Raw genomic sequence first — 24,697 nt, forward strand, 5'->3', positions numbered from 1 at the left:
AAAGCCGGGAGTGGTGGTGCATGACTGCATACCTGTAATCCCAGCTATTTGGGAAGCTGAGGCAGGAGAATTGCTTGAATCTGGGAGGTGGAGGTTGCGGTGAGCCGAGATCACGCCATTGCACTCCAGCCTGGGCAGCAAGAGCGAAACTCTATCTCAGAAAAATAAATAAATAAATAAATAAATAAATAAATAAATAAAAGAGGGAAGTTTATAGTAATAAATGCCTATATCAAAAAAGTAGAAAGATCTCAAATAAACAAGCCACCTCAAGGAACCAGAAAAATAAGAACTAAACCCCAAATTAGTAGAAGAAAAGAAATAACAAATATCCAAGCAGAAATAAACAAGTTTAGAAAATACAAAGATCAACAAACCGAAGAGTAGGTTTTTTTTTTTTAAAAAAAAAAAAAGATAAATGAGATAAACAAATCCTTAGCTAGATTTACTAAGAAAAAAAGAGAGAAGATCAGGTGTGGTGTCTCATTCCTGTAATCCCAGCACTTTGGGAGGCTGAGGTGGGAAGATGGCTTGAGACCAGTTCAAAGTTGCAGGGAGCTAGGATCACTCCAAGAATACACCAGTTAGGAGCACTCCAGCCTTGGTGACTGAGCAAGACCCTGTCTCAAAAGAAAGCAAAGAGAGAAAAGAAAAGAATAGAAAACCTGAATGGACCAATAATAAGTAATGAGACTGAAGCAGTAATAAAATGTCCCCCATCAAAGAAAAGCCCAGGAACTGATGGCTCCACCACTAAATTCTACAAAACATTTAAAGAATAACCAATACCAGTTCTTCAAAAACTATTCCAAAACATTGAAGAGAAGGGAATACATCCAAAATCATTCTACGAGGCCAGTATTACCTTAATACTAAAACCACACAAGGATACAACGACCAAAAAGAAAACTACAGGCCAATATTCCTAACGAATATAGATGCAAAAATCTTCAACCAAACACTAGTAAACCAAATCCAAAAACACATTAAAAAGTTCAGTCACCATGATCAGGTGGGATTCATCCCAGGGGTGAAAGGATGGTTCAATACAGGCAAATCCGTTAACATGACACATCACATTAACAGAATCAAGGACAAAAACCATATGATCAATTTAATAGATTTAATATATTTAATAGATACAGAAGAAGTATTTGATAAAATGTAACATCCCTTGATGATAAAAACTCTCAAAAATTAGGTACAGAAGGAACATACTTCAACACAACATGATAAAGGCCATGTATGACAAACTCGCAGCTAACATCATGCTGAATGGGAAACTGTTTAAAGCTTCTCCTCTAAGATCTGGAAAAATATAAGAATGTCCATTTTCACCACTCTTATTCAACATCATACTGGAAGTCCTAGTCAGAGCAATTAGTCAAGAGAAAGAAATAAAGGGCATCCACATTGGGAATGAAGAAGTCATATTGCCCCTATTGGCAGATATGAATATATATACATATACACACACACACATATATATTCTATATATACATAGAATATCTATATAGAATATAGATATTCTATATATACATAGAATATCTATATAGAATATCTATATATTCTATGTATATATAGAATATCTATATTCTATATATACATAGAATATCTATATAGAATATATATACACACACACACACACACACACATACACTCTCAAAGATTCCCCTGAAAAACTACTAGAATAAATAAATAAATTCAGGAAAGTTGTAGTAGACAAAATCAACATGGAAAATTAGTAGTATTTCTGTATGCCAAAAACAAACTATTCAAAAAAGAAATCAAGAAAGCAAATCCATTTACAATAGCTACAAAATAATAAATTACCTAGGTCTAAATTTTAGCAAGGATGTAAAAGATCTCTACGATGAAAACTATAAAACACTGATGAAAGAAACAGAAGACACAAATGAATGAAAAGATATCTCATGCTCATAAATTGGAAGAATTAATATCATTAAAATGACTGTATCTACAGTTCCAATACAATCCCTATAGAAATACCCATGGCATTCTTCACAGAAATAGAAAAACAATCCTAAAATTCATATGGAACTCCAAGTAACCAAAGCGATTTTGAGAAAAAGAACTAAGCTAGAACAAAATTACAGTTAGATAGGAAGAATAAATTCTGTTACATAGTAGCATAGTAGGGTGATTACAGCTAATAACAAGGTATGATATATTTTAAGATGAGTAGAAAAGAGGATCTTGAAAGTTATTGCCACAAAGAAATAATAAAAGTTTGAGTGACTGCCATGCTAGCTACTCTGATTTGATGATTATACAATGTGCACATGTATTAAAGCCTCACACCGTATCCCATAAATGTACAATTTTTGTGTCAATTTTAACAAAATTAACAAAAACAAGACAACTTTAACACTACTACACACTTAGCAGAATGCCTCAAGCTAAACAAATGGTAGGAAACCAGGTGCTATCACCAATGTGGAACCAACCACGACTCTCATAAACTGCTATTGGGAGTATAAACTGGACAAAGTAGTCCCCACTTTGGAAAACTGGCAATATCTCTAAAGCTAAATGTACACCTATTCTATGATCCCGAAATTCCATTCGTGAGTATATACCCTACAGAAATCAGTGCAGATGTAAACCGAAATAAACATATAATAATATTCACAGTAAAACAACCCTAATGTCCTTCAACAAAAGAATTGATAAACTCAGTATATTCACACAATGGATTAAACAGCAAAAAAGGAATGAATCATGAATTAATCTCTAAAATATTAAACAAGAAGTCAGATGCAAAAGGCTACATACTATGATTCCACGTAGATGAAGTTAAGAACAGGCAAAACTGCTCTATGGTGACAGAGGTCAGAGTAGTGGTTACCTTTCCGAAAGTGGTTGATATTGACTGAGAAGGCACATGAGAGAGCCTCCCAGGGGCCAGAAAATGTTCTATGTCTTGATTCAAGTGCTAGTTACATAGGTTTTCAGATATGTGAAAATTTAGCAAGTTATACACTTGATATTTCTGTTTCTTCACTATTCAAGTTACATTGCAATTTAAAAACATCAAATATTAGATGAGAATTTGAGTTTTTATTATTATACTGGATGTATTATGTGACTAGTAGTCAAACTCTTCACCACTTAAGACTAACCAGGGCTGGGCGTGGTGGCTCATGCCTGTAATCCCAGTCCTTTGGGAGGCCAAGGGGGGCGGATCACAAGGTCAGGAGATGGAGAGCATCCTGGCTAACACAGTGAAACCCTATCTGTACTAAAAATACAAAAAATTAGCTGGGCATGGTGGTGGGCGCCTGTAGTCCCAGCTACTGGGGAGGCTGAGGCAGGAGAATGGCATGAACCCAGGAGGCAGAGCTTGCAGTGAACCGAGATCACGCCACTACACCACTCCAGCCTCGGCGAAACAGCAAGACTCCGTCTCAAAATAATAATAATAATGATAATAACCAAGAGATCTAAGAGACCTGCCTAAAATTTTATTCCAATGGTGAAGAGAAGACAAGTCTGTTAAGTGGGTAGAAAGAAGCTGTAAGAGAAGAACTAGAGATGATGGCTATTTGCATCCCATTGAGTCCAGCCCATTCAATAAACCTGTTACATATAGAATAGAAAGCAGTGGATTTTGTTTGAGATTCCTTGAACAACAAATAGTGTTTTCTGAGTCTGCCAGTTATTACTTAGGTTTCTGTTTACTATTCAGTTCCAAAGATTAACTCTGATGTGATGACATGGGAACCATGGTTGACACTGACATCAGCAGTTTATTGACCTGTGTCTAGTGTTAACATCCAGAAATATTGTGAAAGACAGAAGTCCCCCTGCTTAGCCCAATGATATCAACATTAGCCACTGGCTGACATTATCCAACTAATGATCACAACAGAGTGAAACTATTCATTTTGACTAATACAGCACTTTGCTAGATAATACTTAGATGGGCTAAATACCAACTATTAAGCCTATTTTTATGAAATTATAGGAATACAGATACTTACATATATATGCATGTGTGTATACATATATATTTAAACATTTTACTACTTTAGCTTTACTTTAGATTCTACTCTAGCTTTTATTTTGGGTGATTCCCAGTTTAAGGTAACAAATTTACCACCTTAATATCACCAATTACATATTTTTAATCTTTTCCTCTGAAGACCCCACTTAAATGAGTATAAAGGTATACGTCAGGTATAACTCCACAGAGAATGGAACAGGGAATATTCACAAACAAAAGATTCTAACACATTTTCTTTGAGATGACTGAGCTGTAGAATGCCAGCGATGCAGGCCTACCAAAGGATGGGGTGGAGAAGGCTCTGGAAACGAGAGGTTCACCGATGCAGAACAGCTGGATCCCCAGCCCTCTGCTCCACACCACACACGTGTATCACTAGGAGCCAGCAGCTACTTCTCAGGAAAAAGACTGGCATGTGGAGATTCCCAGTGGAACAACCTAACAGCTCCCTTGGTTACCCTATAGAGAGGCCTGCTGATGGACAATGTTGTCCTACTCAAGTCCTTTCTTTCTCTTTTCTCTTCTCTTTTCTTTTATTTTCTTTCTTTTCTTTTTTTCTTTTGACAGAGACTTGCTTTGTTACCCAGGCTGCTACGATCTTGGCTCACTGCAACCTCCACCTCCTGGGTTCAAGCAATTCTCCTACCTCAGCCTCCTGAGTAGCTGGGATTACAGGTGTGCATCACCACGCCCAGTTAATTTTTGTATTTTTTTTTTTTTTTTTTTTTTTTTTTTAGTTAAGACAGGGTTTCACCATGTTGGCCAAGTTGGTTTCAAACTCCTGATCTCAGGTGATCCGCCCGCCTTGGCCTCCTAAAGTGCTAGGATTACAGGCGTGAGTCAATGCACCTGTCCTCAAGTCCTCACTTTCAATGTGCTTTCCCACCCAACATCCAGCACCTATGGCTCTTTTTGGGAGGGCTGCACTTGCTTCACCCTTTCATGTCAAGAGCCAGAAATACCTGAGAATTTATGTGCCCCCACCACAGACCCCCTCTCTTAACTGAAGACTGACAGGTATGGAGTACGAAACACCAATCCCATAGATTCAGGCGGGGACAACCCTGAGGCTGACTTACACTCCAGAGCTCCCCCGCCCCACACAGGATCAGGCTGAAGCCACTCTCTGCAGTACTTTGTTTGAATGAGAGCATACCTTTACTTGACTTCTTCCCCTTCCCTTCCCAGTTTTTCCTGAGAGCATCTCCTTAACAGAGTAGCACACATACACACAAACCCTCTTCTTGGTGTCTGCATCTGAGGATTCTGACCTAAGACATCTGCAAACCACACCAACTTATACAGACCTTCTGGCCAGCTTCAGTGTCACAGTCCTACATATGAAAAGACAATCAAGAATAAGCAGACTGTGCTGAAAAACTCCAGCAGGGAAGGGCGTGATCAACATAAACAACAAGATGTAAACACTGTAATTTCCCAAGTGGGAGAAGCAGGAGATGTGATAGGAGAGGGAAAAATTAAACTCAGAAAGATTAAAAGATTCACTGTGCAGATATCATAATAAATGACACCTGAATCATCCACCTTCGTATGCACATTCTCTTTACTTCATCAAGGGGAGCCTCATTCCACATAAGAAGCTGCAGACAGGTGGATAATTGCCTACCCATCACCATGCAGTCCTCTCTAAGCCTGCCCTCCCTGCATCACCCCATCCCCTCTGCATCCATCCACTAAATGTAATTTTGAAAGCAGTCTTTGCACTGCCAGTAAGTACCATGTTGTGTTTCACAGGGAGCAGCTTAGACATAATAGCAAACAAAATCCTGAGTCTCTCATCCTCCACTCTTCCCCAAGCAGGTTTCAAATACCTCACATGACTTAAATGTATAATAATATGCACTTTTAACACTGGCTTAACATTCTATCTTCAGGACTAGACATCATTTACCATAGCAGTAACAATTTATGCCAAGTCAAAGGACACCTTATCATTTATTTTACATGTGTCATGAATCTCTCTTCCAGATTATGGAAAATTTATATATTTTGGCAGGCTAAAATACTTAAGCACTTAACTGAAAGCTGACTTAATTGTTCCTTTCCTTAACACATTTTAATAAGGAGTAGATACCATTAGTGATTTTGGTCCCAAGCTTCTAATATATTTATTTCTTCCCACCCCTTAACTACATATCCACGTGCACACACATATGCACAATCCTTATTATAGAGTAACCTATTCAGCATAGACTATGTGGAATAACACACCCCTGCCATAATTCCAGCATCCAGTTTCTGTCCATTTTGAGAAGAAAAATGTTAATTTATATATTTTCTAATAATTCCACTTCCAAGTCTATACTTATTAAGAAGAAAAACAGGAGGTATGTTCAAGGCTTTGCTCTTAGATAGATGTGCATGATTCCTCAATACATGGTAAGGAAATACAAAGATAAAGTACATTCTATGAGGTCCTCTTTATTTATAGTCAAATGCATGGAGTTCTGGTCCCCATGTTAAATTCTGGGGGAAGCACATCACCAAGGGCTGCTGGTAGCTGAGGCATGAAACACTTCAGCCAGTTCAGAGTTCCCTATAGTGACAGGATACCCAAGGGAGCAAAGCTAAACATCTGGCCACTTTAGTTATCCTCTAACAAGCGCTTTTCATGCTGAAATGTTGGTTTTGTTTGTCTGTTTGCTTTTCCCCTCTGTCCGCCCTGACATTCTTTTCCTTTTATGGTTAATAGCAAAGGGGGGAAATACTTTAAGGCAAGAATCTCAAAGCCTTACATTTAATCACAAAATCTTAACTCAATCATTCCCAAAGGTTTACTAGAGAATAGATGGAATTTCCTTTAAAGATGAAAAAACAGGATACATACAAAAGCAACAGATTTTTAATCCTGATTTATTCAATAAATATTTCTTGGGCATATAGAATATACATGTGGGGGGCATACTATACATATGCTATTATCTTTCTCAGTGTTAAGGGAGATGAAAACATGAGTGTGTGGGTGGGTGCATATTTTGAAAGGACAAGAGAGATGGAAAAGATGAGCATGAGCTGCTGGAATCCAGAGTGGTACAAAGCACTGTGAGAGTTTAGATCAGGGGTCAGCAAACTGAGGTCTGTGGGACAAATCCATCCCACTGCCTGTTTTTGTACTGCCTGGGAGCTGAGAATGGTTTTTATGTTTTTAGATGATTGAAAAATAATTAAATAAGAAATCAACATTTTGTGAAGCAAAAATGATGTGAAATTTGAATTTCAGCATCCATAAACAAACTTTGATTGAAATACAGTCACACTAATTGGTTTACATATTGTCTACAGTTGCTTTTGCACTACAAGGGCAGAGTGGAGAAATTGTGGCAAAGACCATATGGCCCACAAAACCTATTTACTACTTAGCCCTAAACAGAGAAAGTTTGTCAACTTCTGGTTTAGAGGAAAGAGACACTAGCGATTAGAATTAGGTAGGGAATCACTTCCATTCAATGTCATGACGAAGGAAGTGAGACATCTACCTTACTTTTCTGTAGCCTTTCATATTTCATTTGTCCCCAGTGACCCTGTACAGGAAGAGATGGGAAGGGAAGGTTTCATCATTCTCCCTTTTGTAGCTGGAGAAGCTGAGGCTCAGACCAACCTGGAGACTTGTTCACTGTTGATGGCTAATTATGGCAGCACTTTATTCCAACTCGTTCTGAGTCCTTGCCACCCCACAGGGCCAAGAATGGAGAGATGTCAGTGCAACAGTGCTACGGTTTGAATGTGGTTCATCCCCACCAAGATTCGTGTTGAAATTTAATCCCCAATGTAGCAGTATTGGGAGGTGCATGGGTCATGGGGGGTGAATCGCTCATGAATAGATTAATGTCCTCCTGCAGTGATGAGTGAGTTCTCACTCTTACAAGAATGGAATTGTTCCCTAGACAGCGGATTGTTAAAAAGAATCTGGCTTCCTTGGTTTTTCTCTCTTGTTTCCTCTTTCACCATGTTATCTCTTTGCACACACTTGCTCTCTTTCCACTTTCCACTATGAGTGGAAGCAGCATGAGGCCCTCACCAGATGTAGCTGCCTGGTCTTAAAACTTTCCAGCCACCAGAATTGTGAGCCAAATAAACTTCTTTTCTTTGTAAGTTACCCAGCCTCAGGTACTCTGTTATAGCAACACTGAATGGACTAAGACAAACAGTAACACACACACACACACACACACACACACACACACACACACACATCCCAAGTAGGATGAAGGCATCATAAACAAGAGTCAAGATGGTGCAGTGGGGATGGGAAGGTACTGCTGGGTCCAGAGGACAGAAAAGACTCCAGGACCAGCAACTGTCTGGGGCCCATTCCTATGCCCAGACCTGAGGCAAACCCCCTTCGTCCTGTCTTGTAGCCACTGAGGAACCTCTGGGAGTCTCAAACTCCTATCTGCAATATAAGTTCTCTCTTGATGTGGTTATGAAGAGTAAATTAGGTCATTATGAGAAGTAAATGAGTTAGTTGTGTACAGTACTTAGCACAATGCCTGACACTTTCTAACTTGTTTTTAGTCACTAGATGGGGAATCTGCTGAGCTTTTAAAAAAGGAATTTATGTGTACTTTAGAAAACTAGACTGCCATAAAGAATATAATCATACCTGAACATAAGATTAGGTTAGGCTTTCATATGACCTAACACTATGGAAGCATTTCATCTGTAGAACAAATTCTAGTTCCTTTAGGACAGAACTCTTCCACAGCTCAGGGAAAAACGATTCTTATATATTCAAGTTATTTGGAAGGGAAGTGGGCGTAGAAACTATTTTCACATCTGGGAAGAAATATATTAGGTTAAAATTTAGAATTAAGTAATTAACTAAACATCCAGAACTCTAGAAGCTAAGAGACAGCAGCTAGGAAGAAAGGCAGGAAGAGAGAAGGACAGGAAAGAACCGTGAGGAACCAGCTCAGCAAGGATGTTGTGGCTCAGTGACTTGACATGGTCCCCACAGCCCACAGATCTAAGAACCAATCTATTCTTCCTACTCCACTTTCCCTTTTCCACACTAATATAATTTCTTCTTTTGGAAATAAAATGTCTACTCAAAAATAAAGTTTCTCTCTGTGATTACTGCATCATATGTCCTTACCACCAAACATCCAAATATGCTAACAATTCAAAAAAAGGAAAAAACAACTTTTGACATAAAATTATTTCATACTATAAGAAAATAAGCACTTTTCTGATAAATGTAATGCAATAGAGCAGTGTTTTCTAAACTGCATATTAGGGTTCACTAACGCAGAGATTAGTTCAGTGGGTTGGCAAACATACAGAACAGAAGAGAATAGAATAGAAAGTATCAGAGTGGATTACACATAATAAAGGACAAGTATTGCTGAGTGAAACTTGTTTCAGCAATGTGTGTGTGTGTTTACACACATTCATCTATGTTGCTAGCCTATCATCTAAATTGTATTCTTACCAGGAATCATGGCTAAAAATGTGTAAAAGCCACTGTAATAGAATGTTACCCACTTTAGTAAAGTCCAGTATAAAAGTCCAAATTCACTGAATAGCCAATTTAGGGGGTATTCTTGTTAAGTGGAATTTCCTTAAATAACTCTAAGCTCCTCCTTTGCTTTTAAAATATGCTACAATTTACAAGAAAAAGGAATTTATGCATATCTTGTCAATTATACTTCTTCTTTAAAATAGTGTGCCTGTTAATAAATACAGAATTGATCTTGAAATACAAAATTTATCAACAGTCAGAAACATAATGGTTATATTATTTGGAATGGTGACCAATTAATTCCTTTAGGAAATAAATCATTGCTGTATTTGCTGTATTTTTCACACTGATTGTATACTAAGTAATCCACATGGAACAGAAGAGGAGGTTGAAAAGGAAACTTAGTGGGCAGGGATTGGCTTTGCCACCATACCTTGACAACCTCCTGCGATTACTTTACATATGCAAAAAGATGAGATTCTGTCCTCCAAAAAGTGTATTTCAGAAAACAGAAAGTTGCCTTATGTATAAATGCTTACGAAGTCTCCCATATTGTGGGGTATTCTCTTAATTACCTTCTTCTGAATGCCGAAAACCCTGTTACCTCCAAGATAACAGAAACTGAAAGTCATGTAATTCAGTAATAGCTGGATGTGATGGCAACTGATTTTAAAGAGAGAAACCATGTCAAAAACATATTACCTGGTAAGACTGCAGATTTCATGAAAAGGAGGTGTGTGTTTCAGAGGTTACTTAAGAACTATTTGGAGAAGATAGCCGGAAATAAACTCAATCAACACAAGATAGGGATATTTCTGAAGGCTATGCGATTGAAATAAGATAAATGACTGAATGAATAAAGAGTAAAGGAGACCATGATTTTAACACCAATTTAAGTAAATATTCCTGTGGACGAGCTTTACAATTGCTTGTTTTGAATGTCTTTATACAAGACATATAGAAGTGCTGGGTTGCAGAGATCATAAATATACTCCTATAGGAAGAAAAGATAAAACAAATGTTCTTACGTTAAATGAATGAACACACAAGGTTTGGAATAAAGTCTGTGGTAGTAGCATCATAACAGAAACTCAAGAAGTACTATATCTCAAAAAAGTTAGATAGAAATGAACATGACAAAAGTGACCTAATCATGACAAAGACTCTAAAGTCAAAAAAGTTTGTGAAGTATTTGAAAAAACGATTTCATAAAATGTGAGAATGGAAGGATGTCATATTTCTAAATTATTAATTTTATATAATGTGATTTTAATTATATGAAAGTAAACTTAATAACTTAAGCATAAATAAATACTTCACTCTGCCTATATTCCTAGAATATGCATATTCAAGTTGACATGAAGTCTCCTTAAAAACACTCTGGTTGGGAAATTGAGGGCCACCCTACAACAGAGGGTACCTTACACATGAACATATATGGTACTCTGCATCTCAGATAACTGAGGGTGGCCAATAGTTGGCTTGTGAGTGAACAGAACTGCAGGCAGTTGTCGCAGTACATTAAAAATCCTTAAATTAAAATAACTGCCATCAAACCAATTATTATCTGTTAAAAATTCTTTATGATACCTCTGTGCTGTGTCAAACAGGGGTCCCATGTCCACTTCCGAGTTCAGCTACAGCTATATCGACAGTCTCCACATACACTGACAGTTTCCCACTTCCACCTGGCTCTGCCTCTCTGCTTCTCTGCTCAAGGGCTTTCTTTGGTGTCCCTGGAGCTTGCTCAGGCTAATATTAGCAGCCCTAAAGTACTGAAGATTAAGTATCTCTAGGGAAATGGTGGATAAATACCCCAGTTTCTCCACTGCTTGGTGGACAATCCTAATGTGCAGTCTACATGATGCCAGCAGAGCCAAGCCTCAGCTGCCCACAGTGGTAACCTGCTCATTAATTCACCTCTTAATGGGCTTTCTTCCCTCTCCTGTCTCGTTTTCTCCATCCTCTCACTTGTGCTTCTTGAGGTTGTCTCTCAAATAAACTACTGTGAACTCAAGTCCTCATTTCAGGGTCTGCATGCATAAACTGCTTTAGCATCATGTGGCAATTCTGTGTCCTCTGAAAAACAGCTACCTATCTGCAGAAATCAAAGTAAACGAGCTTTACCCTCATTCTTTACACCTGAGTTACTTAAATCTTTGGAAATCTCATCAATTCCTCTCTGTATTTGATAATCCCTTACTAATGCAGAGAGTCATTTTGTGTTATAGAGTATACCCAAATGAACAAAACAAAGTTCTAGCTTCAAGGACCTTACACTTGAGAATGGAACACGAAACAAGGAGGAAGAAAAGAAAGCAATATTTAAAGAAGATTCAGACCACAGAAGAGACATAAGTTCCAAGGAGCAGAACTACTTCCAACTGACTAGTATTTCATCACTACCCAGACAGAATCACGCTTTGTTTTCTGACGTGATTTCGGCTCACTGCAACCTCCGCCTCCTGGGTTCAAGCAATTCTCCTGCCTCAGCCTCCCAAATAGCTGGGACTACAGGCATGCGCCACCATGCCTGGTTAATTCTCGTATTTTTAGTAGAGACAGGGTTTCACCATGTTGGCCAGGCTGGTCTCAAACTCCTGACCTCAAGTGATCTGCCTGTCTCAGTCTCCCACAGCGCTGGGATTACAGGGATGATTGTTTTCTAACTTAAATATATTTGATTGAGGACATTCATCTTTTTATAAACCCAACACTGATTCATAGGTCAGCCCAAATACAGTAGATGGTAATACAGCCTTATGGGCAACCAATTCAAAATGAAAGGCAAAGCATTTTATTGTGAATTCCCTAAATGACTGCTCCATCTATCAGGAGTGATACCATGTCCGGGTAAACTGAGGAAACCAAGAAGGTTTCCCTGCTGTCCCTTGAGGATGCCAAACATGTTCCTATCCAGTCTTTTCATTTTTGATATCCTCTCTGCCTAGAAGGCCCTTCCCCAAATATCTTCAGGGCTTACTACTTCACATCTTTAAGCTCTTCTGCTTAAGGTTTTTCCTGACCATCCTATATAAAATAACATCACCCCCTACCCACTATTGTCAGTCTATTGCTCTCTCTGTTTTATTCTTCATCACAGCACTTACCACCTGGCATATTATGTAATTGCTTATTTACTTATTTTTAACCTCCTTCCACTAAAAGCTCTGTAATATTAAGGACATGTCCCCCCCTCCTCTATATTCCTTGCACCTAGAATAGTTTCTGGCCCAGAGAAAGTGTTCAATGAGAATATGTTGAAGGAATGAATACATTTCATCATTAAAACCTCAAAACCCACCACTCATTACAGTTGAAGTTCCATAAACTCACCTGGAATCATGACATAATCCCATAACTCAAGGATCTAAAGGGGTCACAATTATTTTGTGAAAAATGTGGAGTTTTTTAAAATAAAGCTTCAATGTACACATCAGGTATGAATAAATAGTTTTAATTCTATCATAAATTTGTACAGGCCACAAAATGCAACTCATTCAATGTCCATTGTATAAGAATGAAATCCTGAAATTTAAAATTTTAGATAGTGTAGCTAGCTCACTTAAAAAAAAGTTTATTCATGTATTCATGTGACATATGTATATTGAACGCATATGATGGGTATGGTGTTGGGTGAGGTGCTATATTTGATTTTTCTTTTGAAAACTGACTTTACATGTAAAGTAAAATAATATTCTACCATTATAGATAGAAAAAGCTCATCCTTTAAAAAACAACTTACATTTTTCCCCATCGTTTTACTATAAACTTCTTAAAATTTAGCTCAGATCTCTGAGAGAGAATATTTACAGGAAATACAAGTGGAGTCTTTTATTCAGATAATTTTAAAGGTAAACATTCTACTCTTTTTTACTGCATTTAAGGGAATGAAGAACCACAAATGCTCACTATACAAAAATTACTTAAGTAGTTGTCAAACTCCAGTTATATAGCGTTAACTGGTTTCACTACAAATTCTTGCTTTTCAAACACATGAGGTCCTCATGGTTGAGTAATGATCTTTTATTCACTCCTAATTGACTCATTGCTCTGTTTCCACAATGCCCACAAGTCTTTGTCATTCTACTCCTGGCTTCAACCTGCCCATCTCTCTTTTGACTTTACTTAAAAGACTGTGGCCAAATTCCTTTCTTTTCACCTCGAAATTCCTATGCTTCTGTCTCAAAAGAATCCTTCCTTTGCTTTCATCTAGTATCCTCCCATCTTCTTGAAGACATAATTCCCTCAACTGAGCCTCTCCCTTACATTTTCAATCTCTTTTTTCCTCAATGGATTGTACTCCTCAGCTTATAAAGCGGGCTCAAGTCTTCCTAAACTAAAAATACCACTTTACCTCTACTACACCATTGTTTTGATATATCATACTCTCTCTCCTTCTCCTTTACCTCCCAACTTATTGAAAATGAAGTCTGTTCTCACTGCTTTCCATTTCCCTTCCCCCACCCTTCCCTTCAACCCTTGCCCCTGGCTGCCACTTCCACCTACCACAAAGACAATCAAGGAAAGCCAAGAGTCAAATCCAATGGCTTTGCCTTGGTTGCACCCTCACCCATGGGGTGTGCTGTGTGAGTGACAGGGGCTCTCCTCACCCCTGCCAGCTTCCATGACACTGTACCACTCTACTTCCATCATTTTTCTCCAACTGCCCTTGTTTAACATGGTCCCTGTCCTCTTCTTTCTCTTTCCCCTCCAACACACAGACATCCCTTAAGGATCCTATCCTTGCCTTTGCTGCTTCTTTCTTCATTTTCTTTATCAGTGATTCCTGGGATATCAAAATCGCTCCTAAGTAGATGACTTACAAATCTCTTTGTAGCTCCAACCTCCCTCTGTATTCTAGTCCCTTAACTTGGATAAGCCTGTCATGCTCAAAAAGAAATTTCTCTCCTCTTCCTTATCCTCTGTTATATCTTCTTTCTGAAAATGACCCAACTGCTCTCTCAGCTAAGCCTGACAATGATCTTTGGCCTCCCTTTTCCCTCCCACTCTCCAGTGACTGTTCAGGCTCCTCAGATAATTCTTGCACACCACCTCTTAGGTGTGTTCCCTTCTTCCCTCCCACTGCCTCTTTCCATCTTTCCCCTACTTTGACAATAGGGTCTATCTGGTCTCCCTCCTGCCAGTCTTTTCCCATGTCATTCCATCCAACATAATACTACAAAATTATTGCCCCAAAGCACAGTTCTGATACTGTCAATCTTTCTCCTCACAAATCTTCTATAGCTCCCCAGTCCTTACTGAACAAAATCCACACTCCTTAGCTTGGCGTACAAGTTGCTCCACCACCTTGAACAAACCTCTCTTTCTTGCTTTATCCCTCATTACATCTCTTGGCATTCCTAGTGCTGCAGCCAAAGCACACCATTTTTTTGTTCCCTGTGTAGGCATACATCTTCCACTGCCAGGCCTGTGCTACGCTGTTCCTCCCCCAAGCATGCCCTTCCTTCTCTGCCAACCCAAATGCCACCTTAATCACAGCTCAAATGCTATATCCCATGTAACCTTCCCTGATTCTTCCATCAGAAGTCATTTTGTACCCTGTGAATTCCCACAGCCCTGCAGGAATACTGCTTTTTCAGCACTTAATCATTTTTTCACTATTTTTACAGTTAGTAACACATATTCCTCTTTTCTCCTTCTAGACCAAGATTCACCTCTGGGCAGGATCTAAGACTTAGCATTCTTTGAATCTCCAACCCTTCTCAACATTCCCTGTCCCCTATACCCCTAGGTACAGTGGGTCTGAGACACAGGAGGCAAGATGTTTGCAAATTAACTATTGTAACCCAGAGAGTTAACTTCAGATTTCATTGCTTGAAATTCTCTCAGTTTTAGCAACAATTACTTCTTCTTTGTAGGCTAAAGTCCTATCTCCCCAAGGTACTACATACAGTTAATTCCTTTTGGACCCAGAGGTCATTTTCAAATATCTGTTACTCCTAAGTCTTCTGAAACAAACAAACAATAACAACAACCAAAATGAAAACAAAAAACAAAACAAATAACAAAAAAAACCCTTAAGAGACTCAATAATGGTAGAGAAAAGCACTGATGCTATTTTAAGTGAAGGAAAGGCATCCATGCACAAAAAAATGGCTTGCTGCAGGCCACAGCAAAAGGTACAACCATTTACCAGAGCTGTCTCATGAACCTTATACCAGTCCAATCTTTAGAAAAGCCAGATATTGCATTTTTAAAACTATCAACCTGGGCAACGTAGCGAGACTCTATCTCTGAAAAAAATAAACAAATATCTGGGTGTGGTGCCATGTGCCTATTGTTCCAGTTTTTCAGGAGGCTGAGGCAGGAGGATTGCTTGAGCCAGGAGTTTGAGGCTGCAGTGAGCTATGATCACACTACTGCACTCCAGCCTGGGCGACAGAGGAAGACCCTGTCTCAAAAAGATAAATAAAAATAAAAATGATCACGTTTATGTTAGAAAAGAAATCACTGATTCCTGAGTCATCGATTATGCTGCTGTGTAATTTCTCTTTCTCTAAACAGTGTATTTACCTGGTAATTCCTCATATTATTAAACTTTCTTGTAAGACATTTACATCCCTGGTCTTACTTGCAAATATAAAAGATGATGACTTTTTTTTTTTTTAAAACCAAAACCTCTTAGAATGGCTTTTAAATTCCATAAGTACTTTTCTCAGAAAGGGATTTGGCATAACAAATAAGAGAGTAAAGAAATAAGATTCAAAATTCATTTTTACAAATCTATCCTTAAATCTTGGATGAGAGCCAACAACCAACCTCATATTAAAATCTTAGAAGGCTTGACTTGAAGAACATGGGGAAATTTACTTTACATTGACAGCTTCAAGAACACCTAGTCTATACATCATTAAATAAGATATATGGGAAGAAAAAAAGCATATGTGGATAGCCCTAGTTTTATTATTTTCAATGAAACAACGATATCGTGCAACCTTTGCCCATAAAAGAATGCAAAACAAAAATTTTAAAAAAGAAAAAGAAACCTCTGGTGCCAACATGTTGTATATTTACTTGTGTAGCCATGACTGCTACCGGCTTTTTGAAGAGAACCGTGCAGCCAGTTTGGATTCCAACAGCAATGCAGTAGAATTTAAGGTGTTATGACTAAAATATGTCCTAAACAGGTTAAGCTAGACATACAACATTTTAATACAGTAGTGTCGAGATACTCATTCCTGTGAATACCGCAGGAGAAATACAGGCGAGGAGGAATCACACTGCCCTGGATACACATGAATATGCCATCTCCCTGCCTATCTCTACCCAACCCTACACACACCTATCTTTACCACGCAGAGACAATTAAACAGCCATAGACTCGATGCATTTCTGTGTCCTTGTTCCCACTGGGTGAGTTATTGCCAGCCTGACATTTTTCCAAATTCCCTACTAGTGGGCTATATCAGGTAGGAAAGCAGGGACTTTACTGACCTGGGACCCCATCACTGTGGGTCTTGGGAGATTTCAGTTTCCAAATGATACACGGCACCACCTAGCTATTGTGACAGCTGGGAGAGTGGATGTCACCAGCAGTAGAAATAAAGTATCCTGTTTCCTGAGGAAAACGCCCTGGCTGTGCGACGCTGACCAGGTGGGCACCAAACACTTCTCCGTGTGATATTTTTCTTCTTTTTTAAAGACTGCCCCCCGCCCCGCCGCATCTCTCTATACGTACACACCTCCAGAGTTCATTCTAAAAGAACCAATACAAAGACCATCCATCCTCTAGCCATAAGGTTTTCAGTGCTTAAATGTGGAAGGAGAAGGTCTAGCTAGCATTGAAAGTTGTGGGGACAGGAAGAGGAATCTGATCATTCAACACTATTCTCCTTCAGGTCAGACAAGAGAAAAACAATAGAAACTGCAGAGTCAGGGAGTACAAGACCCTTATGGAACAGGTGCTAAGCAGAGAAGTAGTATCAGAGGATGGAAGCCCCCTTCAAAACCGGGTACACCAGCAAGCCCAGAATGCGTAACGGTTATCCTATTTCCCTGCCATGTGCCTCAAAGCAACATGCTCACTTCCACATCCCCATGTAATGAGGCCAGAGGAAGGGGAAGCGAGAATCCCTACACTGGGCCATCCACACGCAGGAGCAGAACAGAGACTGTGCTCAGAGTTGCAGGGTCAAAATAACAAACACTGTCCTACAGTCTCAGCCGGTGACATCAAGTCAGGGCAGCGGCAGATCTCTGGGTTTGGGGCGCTGTTTGGGGAACGTGGATGCAACCAAACGCGTACACACACATACACAGAATTTTACAAACCCGCCCCTACCCCACTGCCTCCCTCCACACTTCACACACCAAGTGCATCCTGCCCACCTCACCGTTTCCATCATCACATTCTTTCTCCAGGAGATTCAGCCGAGAGATGAGGGATCCTAGCGGGGATTCCTGGAAATGTCACCCCCCAACACCTCCGTCCGCCACCCCCATCCCCTCTGCTATACCTTTTACACACACACTCTCACACACTCACTCCTGCCATGACTGTCATCAGGCCCGCCTGCTGCGCCCGAAGCCTGGCATCTGAGCGGGCACCGGACCCCAGCCGTCTCGCCCGCAACGCCGCCTTACCCCGCCTCGCTGGCTGATGGTTCCAGGCACTGCCCCCTGGATGTCGCCTGCTGCCCCCGCTCCTCCGCACTATTGTTCCAGGCAGCCCCTCTCGCGTCCGGGGGCGCCCTTTGGCTAGGACCCGGGCTCCGTCGGGGGCCGCATCAGCGCCGGGCACCCCTTCTCACCCACCCCTCCCTGGCTGTGGTACCTTGCCTGACAGCTGGGTCCGCGGGCCCGCGGGAGCAGGCGGCGCTAGTGACAGCGCTGGTGCCAAGCCTGGGAATAAAGCTCCGCTCCAGCCGCTGCTACCTCCAGCGCCACCATCTTCTCCCGCCGCAGCCGCCGCCGCCGCCGCCGCCGCCGGGACCGCAGCCGCCCTCGCCCAGCTCCGGCTCTGCAGCCGCCGCTCGGAACCCTCCGGTCTCGCGGCCCCACCCCCTTTCCCCACCCTCCCTCCCGCCCTCCAGCTCTCTAGCTCTCCCCTCGTGACGCGCGCCGGGGCCGGGCGGGCCTGCGAGGGAGGGCGCGGGGGAGCGCGCGCGCGCACGCCGCCTGCTAGTAGCGCCCCTGCCTCCCACGCCCACTCGCGTGCGCGCGCGGCCCGCGAGCCCGAGGCGGCGGCGCCGCCGGCGTCCTCCGTGGGCGGCTGGCCGCAGCTCCCCTGCCTCGGCGCCGGTGGGCGTGCGGGACACCGGCGCCTCTCGCCTCCCCTCGCGTCCGGGTTTCGAAGGGCCCGCCCTGCCTGTGTTCCACAGCCCTATCCTCTGGTTCCCGGCCAGACGCACGGAGGGGAAAATGCGGCTGCATCCCCGAGGGGACTGACGGGGACCTCCACCCTCCTCGGTGGCAAACCAAGGGGTCCCCAGTTTCCTAGCCAGGAGCTGTGGCCAACCTCTCTGCGAAGCAACGGGCCACACTGCAGGACCACGAAGCCAGGCAGCTGGGTCGACTCCTGCAGGGTGTTCTCTCGTGAGTGACTCCCGAGCTTTCCCGCTTCCCAGGCCCCTTAGATACCGCCTGCGCTTCAAATCCGGAGATTGACGGCGTCTCCGGAATGCGCCGCAGTGCTGCGAGTTCCCCGCCAGGGGGAGAGCCGCGCGGGTTTGGGCCTGAGGGAAGCGGGCCGGGCTGCAGTTCTCCAGGGAAACTGCCCAGTCCGGCCAGGGACAGCGGAGAGCCTGCGGATTGTGAAGCCGGGGAAGGCTCGGCTTGGTTTTCCTACCCGCTCCTCAGTTCTGGTTGATCGGAACTTAAGAGTGTCTTTGAGCCTAGCATAGGCTATCCGCCCTAGATATGGCTCCTAGCTCGAGAGGCCACCCTTTGCAGCAGGGACCAGGTGGCAGGTGCTGTGTATTAATGAAAAGCTGTGGGCTAGACAGGCCCCGAGAGGCCTGGGCTCTGGCGCTAGCCCCACCTGTAATTAGCAATGCAATAACTAAATCATTCCCCGTCTTAGAAACACAGATTTTTCATAATAATGTTATAACGCACAAAGCCTAGTAGTTTGCAAAGCCCTCTCCAGACATATATTCTCCTCCAGTAAAATGAGGATAAGCGCTGGTTATCCAGATCCCTTGGGAAATGCATCTTTTACCACACCATGTTTCCATAGTATTTTAAGCACAATGTCTCCAGAGAAGTCTGGGGGTGTAGCCTAAAGCATTCTGAAAGTCTTGTTTTAGCTTTAATATTCGTATGAATTCTGCATTGTACTTCGTAATTTTTTTTCTTTAATAAAACAGCTACCTTCTCAAAAAGATCTTTTAGTAAAATTTAAGATTATATACTAGGAAGATGTATGCTTGTCCTGTGACATTACTCTTTTTTTTTTTTTCCAGTGAATACTTATTTGGCATATGTACGGGCCAGATATAGTCCTTTTCCACCAGAGCTCACAGTAGGCTGAAGGAAATAGGTATTCAACTATTAGACTGGCCAGGCACAGGGACTCACGCCTGTAATCCCAGCACTTTGGGAGGCCGAGTACGGCAGATCACTTGAGGCCAAAAGTTTGAGATCAGCCTGGTCAACATGGCGAAACCCTGTCTCTACTAAAAATACAAAAATTAGCCGGGCGTGGTGGTGCACGCCTGTAATCCCAGCTGCTGGGGAAGCTGAGGCATGAGAATCGCTTAAACCGGGAAGTGGAGGTTGCCGTGAGCCAAGATCGCGCTACTGCACTCCAGCCTTGGCGTCTCAAAAAACAAACAAACAAATAAAACAATCAGACAAAGTGCAACTGTGATAAATTCTCAACTGCAAAGGCGCTAAGGTGCACGGGAAAACCTAATGTAGACTCCAGGACTAGGTAAGGCTTTCTAAGGAAACGACATTTCAGATCCCCCAGGAGAGGCAGCAGTGAGACACTTCCAGGTAAAGGGAAGGAAATGTCAAAAGGCCCAAGCAGGTGGGGCGGAAGTGAGATGAAGCTGGAGAGGCAGGCAGCAATCAGAACCTCAGGAGACCTTGTGGACCGTTTTTAAATAATAATTTTGTCTTATGAGCCTGGAAAGTCAATGAAGGGTTGCCAAGATTTGGGAGCAGGCAAGCAGGATTACATTTCAGTTCCTGAAAGATCGCTGAGGTGGCTTGTGAGGAATTGATTCGTGGAGGGTCAGGATCCAGGGCCGAGGGAGTCTGAGCTTATCCTACTTAGTGAGTGTTTAGAGTTTTCTGTTTTTGCGCTAACTGCTCTTTTGATTGTTTTTAGTTCTTGCCTCTGCTCTCCTGTGTACTCATCTAGGAGGCTTTCAGAGTGCTTCTCTGTAATGGTTTTTGTTTTGTTACTTTTAATCCACTGCGGTTTTAGGAAGGAAATTAACCTTGTTAGAATTTCAGGTTAAATAAGAGAATATAGGTTCTGAGTGAGAGGCTCTTTTCTGTGCATACACTTACTGCTGTTTGGTTTGCTATCTCAGAGATCTTTCTGCTTATCTTCTACTTTTTGTGTTGCGTTTCCAGTTAGACTAGGTTCTTAGATAAATGAATGAGGGTTACATTATTGCTTTAATAATATCCTCGAATCTTACCTCACAGGATTTTTGTGTAAAGAAAGTATGTGAAATTTCTCTGCAAAGTATTACGTGCCATATAAAGAAAGGTAATCATTGTTAGTTATAATGGTAGCCCAGAGACCTCCAAAACTAATTATGTACCAAATGTTCATATGTGGAAATTTCCCTCCCTCCCCCACCCCTATGAAAAACACATATTCCTATTTCTTCCAGATAGCATGAATCATTGTCTTAAGTGCTATTGTTACTCTTGCCTTGGCTGTCAGGAAACTCAAAGCCAAATTTTCAGATCGTTGTAGGAAATGAGTGGATCCACATGGCGTGTAGATCCATGTCTCAATCCCTCCTTTGGTCTTGTTCTATTCTATTTCTAGATTTCCTGTGCCTGCTTTATTGTTTTTCTTTTTAGTAGATCTTTCATAAGGCACTCCAATCCACCTTCTCCTGTTAACAAGGGTCAAAACTGCTATTCAAGTGTTTCAGGAAGCAGTATATAAAATACTGGCAGCCAGGCATGTTGGCTCATGCCTGTAATCCCAGCACTTTGGGAGGCCAAGGTGGGACGATTATTGGAGGTTAGGAGTTCAAGACCAGCTTGGGCAACATAGTAAGACCCCCATCTCTCCAAAAAAAAAAAAAATTAGTGGGCATGGTGGCGAATTCCTGTAGTCCTAGCTACCTGGGAGGCTGAGATGGGAGGATTGCTTTAATCCAGGAGGTTGAGGCTGCAATAAGCTATAATTGTGCCATAGCACTTCTGCCTGAGTGATAGAGCAAGACCATGTCACTAAAAGTAAAATAAAACACTGGCAACCTGCTGACCATTGAAGCAGGTAACAATAGTATAGACACTGTGCCAAGTGACTTGGGTTTAAAGTAAAGCCTTCACCACCACTGCATGTGCACCTAAAGTCTCTGTGCATGCCAATTTAAAACTTCATATTATTGGTAAACTTAAATATGTCTCCCAATGGCTCATAGTTTAATCTCTGAGGTCCCAAACTCTATCAGCCTACACTATACCTACAAATACAGACAGTTCCTGTCTTCTGATGTTCGACTTAAAAGTTTTTGACCTTACTTTTGGGCTTATCAGGGTATTAATTTTTCTTTTTTTTTTTGGTCAGTGTCTCACTCTGTTGCCCAGGCTGGAGTACAGTGGTGCAGTCTTGGCTCACTGCAACCTTCACCTCCCCGGTTCAAGCGATTCTCCTGCCTCAGCCTCCTGAATAACTGGGACTATGGGTGCCCACCACCACGCTCGGCTAATTTTTGTATTTTTAGTAGAGACAGGGTTTCACCATATTGGCCAGTCTGGTCTCAAACTCCTGACTTCAAGTGATCCACCCGCCCCAGCCTCCCAAAGTGCTGGGATTACAGGCATGAGCCACTGTGCCTGGCCTTAAGTGCATTTTTGACTTATGTAACCCCACCATAAGTCAATGAGTGTCTATATATCTTACTGTCACAAGCACTGTTTGTCACTTGGTAAAAGGACAGAGATTCAAAAACTTTTATTCATTTAGGGTTCTTTTTGTCAATAAAGACTTGAAGATTCCATTATTCACTACATCCATTCAAACTCCACAAGAGTGTGACCATATCTTCCAGCTTTTGATATAGTTCTGGACAGCTTAAATTGGACATCCTTCTGATATAAGTTGGTACTTTTCCTTGATTTCAAGTTCTTAAGTGATTACCCTCTTTCTGTATCAGTCTTTGAGCTTATAAGCTGAGGTTGTATGTAAAACAAGCATCGAACAACCTTCGGTAATCTGGTTTCTCTTGAGGATTTCAGTTCTGCTAATATTTAGTAATCCAGCATAATTTCTAAAATATTGTATAGCCTTTTTGTCACAGGATTTAAAGTGTATGAAAGAAATATACAATTATGAGATGTATGTATCATAAACTTCAATAAATTTGCTTGTATATGCCGATTCTTATTTCACCAGCTTTTTTTCTGGGCGTAAAATCTGTCCAGAGAAATAATGCCCTTCTTTTCTTTTTTATTCTCCAAACAGGCCAGGCTCCTTCTCTTTTTCTCCCACTGTGCCCTTTAATGAGTCCAACCAGAATTTTGTATGATGTGTTTATCTGATACATTGGAAGACATTCTGGTGCCCCATATGGTAATTCTACCTCTGACAATGAAGTTTTTGAGTAAATAATGTCACGGGAACATATTGACTTTTAAAAATGGTTGTAATCCCATTCTCTGAACCATACTCCATGACCAGGAGCTTGGGTTACACTGACTAACTTAAACCACTCAGCTCCCAGTCCTGGAGCTGGGTCAGTCCTCCCCAGACCACATGGCTGATTGAGGATAGAGCAAGATCTGGTGACTACAAAAAGGGTGAAATGGGAAGAGGGAAACAAAAACATCACCTTCCCTGTTCATCTCAGGCTTATAATAGTGAAAAACTATAAACTTCAATGTAAATGTACCACAATAAGGAAATTGGTGTATAGATCAGTATGACTGTACAGTGGAATACTATGCAGTCTTTAAAGATACCATATGCACAGAATTTTTTTTTTTTTTTTTTTTTTTTTTTTTTTGAGACAGAGTCTTACTCTGTGGCCCAGGCTGGAGTGCAGTGGCCCCATCTTGGCTCACTGCAACCTCTGCCTCCCGGGTTCAAGCGATTCTCCTACCTCAGCCTCCTGAGTAGCTGAGATTACAGGTGTCTGCCACCATGCCCGGCTAATTTTTGTATTTTTACTAGAGGCAGGGTTTCACCATGTTGGTCAGCTGTTCTCGAACTCCTGACCTTGTGATCCACCCACCTCATCCTCCCAAAGTGCTGGGATTACAGGCGTGAGTCACTGCGCCCGGCCAGATTTTTTTTAATAACATGGAAAAAGTTAATTTTACATCTTAACTGAAAAAGGCTAGATACAAAATTGTGTAGATGATGGCCATAACTTTTAAAAATGCATGGAAAATAATACATCAAAATGCGAATGGTAGCTCACTCAAGTAATAGGGTTATTTTCTTCTTCCTATGTTTTGGTAGCTTATATTTTTTTTAACCAATGTACCTTAATTTGAAAAACAATAATACTAAGGATGTGGCTGTAAACATTAATACCCCTTACCACCAGATGCCATGAAAGTAAGTATTAGGTCACTTTGCATTTCTAAAGCATTTTTTCCTAATTTGATCTATCCTTCAATTTTTATTTTAAACACCACATGCTTTAAGAAAATGTTTTTAGACTAATGTTACTCTCATTGAAATACCTTATTTTCTGAGCATTTGTTTGTAGCACTAGGAGCCTCACAGCCTTTGTGGAATGTCAGGATAGATACAGATTTTAAAAATGATTAAATTGGTTGCTCATTCCGTTTAACACTTGCTTATATATACTTGGTTGTTTCCAAATTTATTTTGGCAGTAAAGTACTTGAATATGATGGTCATTTGGTAGGAACACCGAATGACCATAAAATATTGACATATTTAATTCATGCTACAAACCAGGCACATAAAATATTGACATACTTAATTCATGCTACAAACCAGGCACAATTTTACCAGAAGAAATTATAACTATGTGTTTCTATATAAAATATGCC

At 41.2% G+C, this 24,697-nt stretch overlaps 1 protein-coding gene across 3 annotated transcripts in view; it reads right to left on the reverse strand.

The window, feature by feature from the left end:
- Positions 1-18,545, reverse strand: part of APBA1 (amyloid beta precursor protein binding family A member 1) — a 226,399-nt gene extending 207,854 nt beyond the window's left edge. For 2 of the 3 annotated variants that reach the window (XM_050761928.1, XM_050761926.1), the window contains exon 1: positions 18,307-18,545. The gene's annotated coding sequence lies outside the window, so the exon portion shown is untranslated. Of the gene's footprint in view, positions 1-18,116; positions 18,268-18,306 lie in introns of those variants that run through there. The other variant, XM_050761927.1, reaches the window with a different exon arrangement.
- Positions 18,546-24,697: the final 6,152 nt, after the last annotated feature.

Source organism: Macaca thibetana, chromosome 15 (assembly GCF_024542745.1).
Source record: "Macaca thibetana thibetana isolate TM-01 chromosome 15, ASM2454274v1, whole genome shotgun sequence".
Classification (NCBI taxonomy): Eukaryota; Metazoa; Chordata; class Mammalia; order Primates; family Cercopithecidae; genus Macaca; species Macaca thibetana.